The sequence below is a fragment of the Marmota marmota genome, unplaced genomic scaffold, assembly GCF_001458135.2.
Source record: "Marmota marmota marmota unplaced genomic scaffold, marMar, whole genome shotgun sequence".
Lineage (NCBI taxonomy): Eukaryota > Metazoa > Chordata > Mammalia > Rodentia > Sciuridae > Marmota > Marmota marmota.
In genome coordinates, this window is record NW_026000026.1 from 5,556,211 (window position 1) to 5,563,407 (window position 7,197).

General features: G+C 47.3%; 1 non-coding gene across 1 annotated transcript; it reads left to right on the forward strand.

Moving 5' to 3' along the window:
- The first annotated feature begins 3,555 nt into the window (after positions 1-3,555).
- On the forward strand, positions 3,556-3,662 carry LOC125619263. The gene has a single exon (XR_007350751.1). It is a non-coding gene; the product is annotated as a U6 spliceosomal RNA (small nuclear RNA).
- Positions 3,663-7,197: the final 3,535 nt, after the last annotated feature.

The window sequence follows — 7,197 nt, forward strand, 5'->3', positions numbered from 1 at the left end:
CACGTGTGCCCCTGGATTCAGCAGTGCCTGCTATTCCCCAGCCTCCTTCCCCCTCAGCACTGGGGATTTGAACCCCAGCCTTGAGCATACTAGGCAAGCACTCTACCACTGAGCTACTGCCCCAGCCTGCAGGTGCTCTGTGTGAGTTACCTCCCCAGGAACTCATGTTCATATTTCTATATGTAAATGGGGGCTTTCTTCATTTATTTATACACCAATATTAATTAATTCAGTGGGGCTGGGGTCTCTAACTGGGGTTTCACACATCCTGGGCACATTCTCTACCAGCTCAGCAGCACCCCCAGCCCCGTACACCAATATTTATTATGACCCTATCACCCTGGAGGGAGGGGGCTGAGGTTCAGATCCTGGCTGTCACTACTTAGTCCCCGTCAGTGACTTAACCCTCTGAGTCTTAGTTTCAGTACCAGGAAGGGGGCTGGAGGTGGGGCCCGGTGATAGAACACTTGTCCAGCATGTGGGAGGCCCTGGGCGGGATCCCCAGTCCTAGAAAGAAAAGTGATTTTACACAGTATAGAACAAGGATAAAGCTACTTCCAAGGGAGAGTGAATGCAGAGGAAGGTGAACTAAAAAAACAGCAAAAACATGAAGGAGAAGGTTAAAGAAGAGGGGCTGGGGCTGGGGCTCAGTGGTAGAGTGCTCACCTAGCAGGTGTGAGGCCCTGGGTTCCATCCTCAGCCCCACATAAAAATAAACAAATAAAGGTATTGGTCCACCTACAACTAAAAAAGAAGAAGGAGAAGGAGAAGAGATGAGAACCTGCACACACAGGAGGCACCTCGTGGCTGTTTGTTGTGCCCCTTTTTGGAACACAGACCAGAACCACGTGTTGTGTCGGGAGGTGCTTCCCCGGCTGCTTGGCTGAGTTGAACTTGGGTGCTTCCTTTCTCCTTTGGACAGGATGTTCCTGAAGGAGGCCACGGGAAGGCATGGAACGTCTCAGCTAACTTTAGTTTGCTATTTTGGACCTGAATTTATTCCTGGGCAAATCAACCCATGGACAGAGTATCTCTCCAGGTGGGACACTTCTTGTGTGATGCACCAGGGTTTTGCAGGACATAAAAGTTTAGTTTCACTAAAGCTCCAAGCCTCAAAACGAGGTAAGCCTGTGGGGGGAAAGCCTTAGCCTAGAAATCCCCCGGCCGCAGAAGGTAAGGTGTGATGGGTATATTTCCTGCATTCTCCTTTTTAAATGAAGGTAAACACACACACCAAGCAAAAAAATAAAACCATCTTGCTTCAGAATCGTCTGACCAAAGGATGGAGAAACTGGGGTCTTTATCTCCTGCTTCCTGTATCTCACTGGTTGAAAATGACCCTGATGCATTAGGTCCCTGGTACTTTTTCTAGGCTGTGCTGAGGACAGCCCTTGGGTTAAGAGACACAGGTACATGTGTCAGGAGGCTAAGAGCCCACCAGCACTACCTGTCCACTGTGACCTCAAGCGGGCAAGAGGATTTGCTAGAGGGCCCCAGTAGCATATGCACACACACAATTGTATAATTGGGGATGCAGGGGAAATGGTAATTTCAGGTAGTGCTGGATTAGGGGCCTCAAGTAATGTCAATAGGACTAGAATTCTTATCACCTTTCAGTTCTTTTCTTTTTGGTACTAAGAATTGAACCCAGGAGTGCCTCACCACTGAGCCACATCCCCATCCCTTTTTATTTTTTTATTTGGAGACAAGGTCTCACTAAGTTGTTGAGGGCCTTGCTAAGTTGCTGAGGCTGGCCTCAAACTTGCCGTCCTCCTGTCTCAGCCTCTTGAGTCACTGGGATTAGAGGTATGTACCAGCTCACCCCCCAAATTTATTTTTTATACTTACCCAGTCTCAGCCAGTGCAGTGGCACCCACCTGTAATACCAGAGACTGGAAGACTGAGGCAAGAGGAACCAAGTTCGAGGCCAGCCTTGACATCTTGGCTAGACACTGTCTTAAAAATTTTAAAAAGACTGGGGATGTAGCTCAGAGGCAGAGTGCCCCAGGGTTTAATCCCCAGTACTGTGGGGGGAAATTTACCCAGTCTCTGATATTCGGTCATAGCAGCACACAATGTACCAACACAAAGAATGACTGCCACATCTCACAATGATGAGCCCTTGTCCTCTTGTTGCCTGGCCCCAGGTAGGCTGGGAAGTTCTGCTCCAGGCTATAGGTGCCCTGGGCTGCGTCTGCTCCCTGCGGTCCTCATCCTCTTTGGACCAGTGGCTGCTGGGAGCATGTGCTGTCAGGTTGGGTGGAGCGGTGCTCAGCATGCACAGGCCACAGGATCCATCCCCAGCACCAAAATAAACCCCAGCAAGCCAGCAAACAAACAAAAAACCCCATGTCATCACACAGAGGTTTCCTGCTCTCAGGACAATGCTAATATGCCATTGGCCACAGCAGGTCACGGTCAAGTTCAACCTGAATGGACTGAAAAGTACATTTCACCCACGCAGTGAGGCCTTGCAAAGTCACTTGGTATTCACAAGTTAGTGAAAAACTACTCTACATATTGTCTGTGCTATTCTACAAACCTCTCGGTTCACTTATGGCGTTCTAGATGCTCACCCAAGTCAGCAGGTGTAGGTCCAACTGGTTCTTTTGACTATTTGCATAAAATTCTATGGCATAAACAGCAGTTTATCCAGCAGTCCTTTCTACTAATAAACTAATGATGGATACTTATGTTATATTAGGTCTTTTGACTTTATATTCCTTCAAGCCTTTAACAAACATTCTGATTCATATCCTCATATATTATCTTTTCTATTTTAGTGGTTACCAAACCATCCCCCACAGCCCAGCCCGGCCTGGTTCCTCTTTTTGTAAATAAGGATTTATTGGAACACAGCTCAATTTGCTCATTTGCATACTGTCTGAATCAGCTTTCACCTTACCCAGCATTGCAGAGACTCGAAACAGAGACCCTGTGGCCCACAAAACCTAAAATATTGACCTCCTGGCCCTTTGAAGAGAAAGTTTGCTAACCCCTATTTGATGGGCTAGAACCCCATTATGGAGATACTGGTTAAAAGAATATGTGCTCTAAAAATTGTAACAGATATTGACCTAATCTTTTCCCAACAGTTAGTATGTTTATTTTTCATTAATTCTAAAAGTTATGGGGGCTAGGGGTAAAGCTCAGTGCTAGAGTGCAGGTTTAGCACACACACGAGGCCCTGGGCTTATCCCCACCACCAAAAAATAAAATAAGGTTAAAGTTACACATGCTTGGTCTGGGGATACAGCTCAGTTGGTAGAATGCCTGCCTTGCATGCACAAGGCCCTGGTTCAATCCCCAACACCACCAAAAAAAAAAAAAAGTTACAAATGCTTGTGTCAAAAATAAAAGGAAATACCTAAGTGTATAAAAAATAAAGCCTGGGCTGGGGTTGTGGCTCAGTGGTAGAGGGCTGGCCTCACACATGTGTGGCACTGAGTTCCATCCTCAGCACCACATTAAAATAAATTAATAAATAAATAAAAGTATGTGTCCACCTACAACTAAAAATATTAAACAAAACAAAAAACACAAAAACAAAGCCCAGTGCTCGCTTCGGCAGCACATATACTAAAATTGGAACGATACAGAGAAGATTAGCATGGCCCCTGCGCAAGGATGACACGCAAATTCATGAAGCGTTCCATATTTAAAAAAAAAAAAAAAAAACAAAGCCCACTCCTCTCTTGCAAACATGGTTGTCAGTTTGGTGAAATAGCTCCAGTCAGTAAAATTAACACACACTTTATTTCATTCATTTTTTTTTTTAGTACTAGGGTTGAACCTGGGGTGCTTAACCACTGAGCCCCCTCCCCAGCCCTTTTTATTTTATTTTTTGAATTTGAGACAGGGTTTCACTAAATTTCTTAGGGCCTCACTAAATTATTGAATCTGGCCTTGAACTTGTGATCCTCCTGCCTCAGCCTCCGGAGCCACTTGGGGATTACAGGCATGTGCCACCATGCCCAGCTTATCAATTTATTTACTTATTTTTGTTTGCTATGCTGGGGGTTGAACTCAGAGGCACTCTACCACTGAGTTATACCCCTAGTCCTTGTTTAAGTTTTTTGTATTTTGAGACAGGGTCTCCCTAAGTTGCTGAGGCTGGCCTCAAACTTGTGGTCCTTTTACTTCGCCTTCCGATTCACAGGGATTACAGGCATGCAGCACTGTGACCAGCTATTTATTTACTTTTTTAAAAAAATATTTTTTATTTATTTATTTTTTTTACGTGGTGCTGAGGGTCGAACCCAGTGCCCCATCATGTAAAGCAAGTGCTCAACCATTGAGCTGCAACCCCAGCCCCAATTTATTTATTTTTTTGGTGCTGCATGTTGAACCCAGGGCCTTGCACATGTAAGCATGCACTCTACCACTGAACCACACTCCTAGCACCTTTTCTTTAAAATAAAAAAAAAAACAGAATCCAGGAATGGAATCCATTTGTCCCTATAGCTATTATCCCTGAAATACTTTTGTATTAGTCTGCCTCTTCCTGATGGCTCATATCCCAAGCAAGGTCAGAGCAGATGTTGGGACACAAAAATCCTGGCAGCTGTTACCTTCAACAGCAGCATGTCAGCTGGACATATTGAAACCCAGAGTACATGTTGGCTCTGAGAACCTAATGACCACATGTTTCAATGCTCTGTGTCCCTGAAGAAGACATTTCCATATGACTTCCATGCTTCTGAGCATCCAGTGGCTTCCTGGTTCATTGAGTTAAAGACCAAATGCTCCCTGTAGTCTACAGGGCCTCTATTACCTGGCCCTGATGGAGAGAGAGAGAGAGAGAGAGAGAGAGAGAGATTTTCTTAATTCAGTTACAAGGGTCAGAGGATGCCGGGGAGGAGAGACGGGGTGGTTAATTTAATCAACTAACAACTATTGGCCAGAGAACAGCAGAAGATCCTTTCATGTTCCTGAATATAAGTTAAACCTTAAGTCAAAGCTGGGCATGGTGGCACCTGCCTGTAATCCCAGTGACTTGGGGGGTTGAGGCAGGACGACCCGAGTTCAAGACCAACTTCAGTAACTTAGTGAGACCCTGTCTCAAAATAGAAAATAAAAAGGGCTGGGGATGTGGCTCTGGTTAAGTGCCCCCAGGTTCAATCCCTGGGAGCCAAAGGCACCACTATTTGTCCCCAGTGTAGTTTCCATGGAACCAACTTGTACTTTTCCTTCCCAAATTTCCATGTCAAAATGCTCTGAGTTCTAGGTCCAGGGGACAGTCCCACTGGGATCCAGCCCTGTTCCTGGTGGTTGTAGGCCCTCGTCCTGGGACCTGGCCCTTTGCTTTCTGGCTGGCATCTGTAACAGCTCAACACACCTTCTGTTTCCGAGGTCCTGTGGTCACTGAGTGGTGGCTTGCCAGACTTCCACCAGCCTTCTGGGGCCTCTCTGGGCTCCGTGACTTCTTTCACTTCCTCAAAGTAGCACCGAGCCCTTCCTCACTCTGTCCTGGCTTAGTCAGAACTCCCTAGTTACAGGTGACAGGAACCCAGTGTGGACTGACCTCAGCCTACCCAGGGGTCCTGCGCTCTCAGAAACTCCCAGGGAAGGGAGCTGCCGAGTGGGCCACCCAGAGGGCCACCTGGTGCCAGAAGGAGTCACACTCCCTCCCACCGCTCCTGGAAGGGTCCTGTGGATAAGGCTCTTTGGTCCAAGAGGGAACTGTGACGCTCCCTGAGCCAGCCACTGTGACCAGGGGTTGGACCTGGGATCAGTCAGTTTTCATTCCCAGGCCTCCCCCTCCCCCAGGGCTGGAGGGACATTCACCCCCTTGGAGCACAAGCACTGGCAGCCAGGAAGGTCCCCAAACCAATCTAGGAGCTTGGAACTGAGGAAGGGGAACAGCTACCGGCAAGCAGAGGGGACAGGAGGTGGTGGGCCTCTACACACGCTGTCCCCTCTGCCAATTGAACCCAGGGCCTTGTGCATGTGAAGGGCTCACTCTACCAACTGAGCCATCCCCAGTCCCTTCCCAGCCTGCGTAGAAAAGGCAAGAGGTTGAAATCGACACAACAGCTGCCTATTAATTAAGTATTGGTAAGGATACTGGTTTTTCTCTTTCTTTTTTGTACTACTGGGAATTGAACCCAGGGGTACTCTGTTACTGAGCAGCACCCCTGATTTTTATTTTGAGACAGAATCTCTTTTTTAATATATATATATTTAAATATTTATTTTTTAGTTGTAGTTGGACACAATACCTTTATCTTATTTATTTATTTTTGTGTGGTGCTGAGGATCAAACCCAGGGCCTTGCACGTGCTAGGTGAGCGCTGCACCGCTGAGCCACAACCCCAGCCCCTTAAATATATTTTTTAATTGTAAGTGGACACAGTACCTTTATTTTATTTTTATGTGGTGCTGAGGGCCTCACACTTGCTAGGCGGGTGCTCTACCTCTGAGCCACAACCCCAGCCCTTGAGACAGAATCTTACTGAATCGCCCAGGCTGACCAGGAACTTGTGATCCTCCTACCTCAGACACCCAGGCAGCTGGGACTACAGTCATACACCACCATGTCCAGGGCCAGCCCAGGAATTCAAAACTGGCCTGAATGATGAGCCCTGTCTCAAAAAATAAAATAGGAAGTTGGACACACACACACACACACACACACACACACCTGTAATCCCAACAGCTCAGAAGGCTGAGGCTGAGGCATTAAAAAATGTCTGGGGATGTAGCTCAGTGGTGCAGTGCCCTGGATTCAATTCCCAGCACTGGGAATAAATCAATAACTAGCTGCACAGTAACCCTCTATATGTGCACCCCGTCTTCCTTAGAGCACTCCCTGTAACTGGGCATTCGGCTTGTACCCAACCATTTACTGCCAGGGAAACAGCTGGGTGAAGGTGGGGACCTCTTTCCCAGCTTCAGGCCTGGGCAGCAGCAGGCCAGCACAGGTGGTGCCTGTTTAACCACCTGAGGTGTTCACTCATCTTTAATACCCCAATGTGCTGGTTAGTAGGACAGGGCTCTTGCCCCCAGCTGAGGGCCACAATTGTTACACAAAGATTCCCCCCCTGCTGGCCTGGTGGCACACACCTGTAATCCCAGAGGCCCTGGAGGCTGAGTTAGGAGGATCCTGGGTTCAAAGCCAGCCTCAGCAATTTAGCAAGACCCTGTCTCTAAATAAAGTATAAAAAATGGCTGAGGTTATGGCTTAGTGGTTGAGCA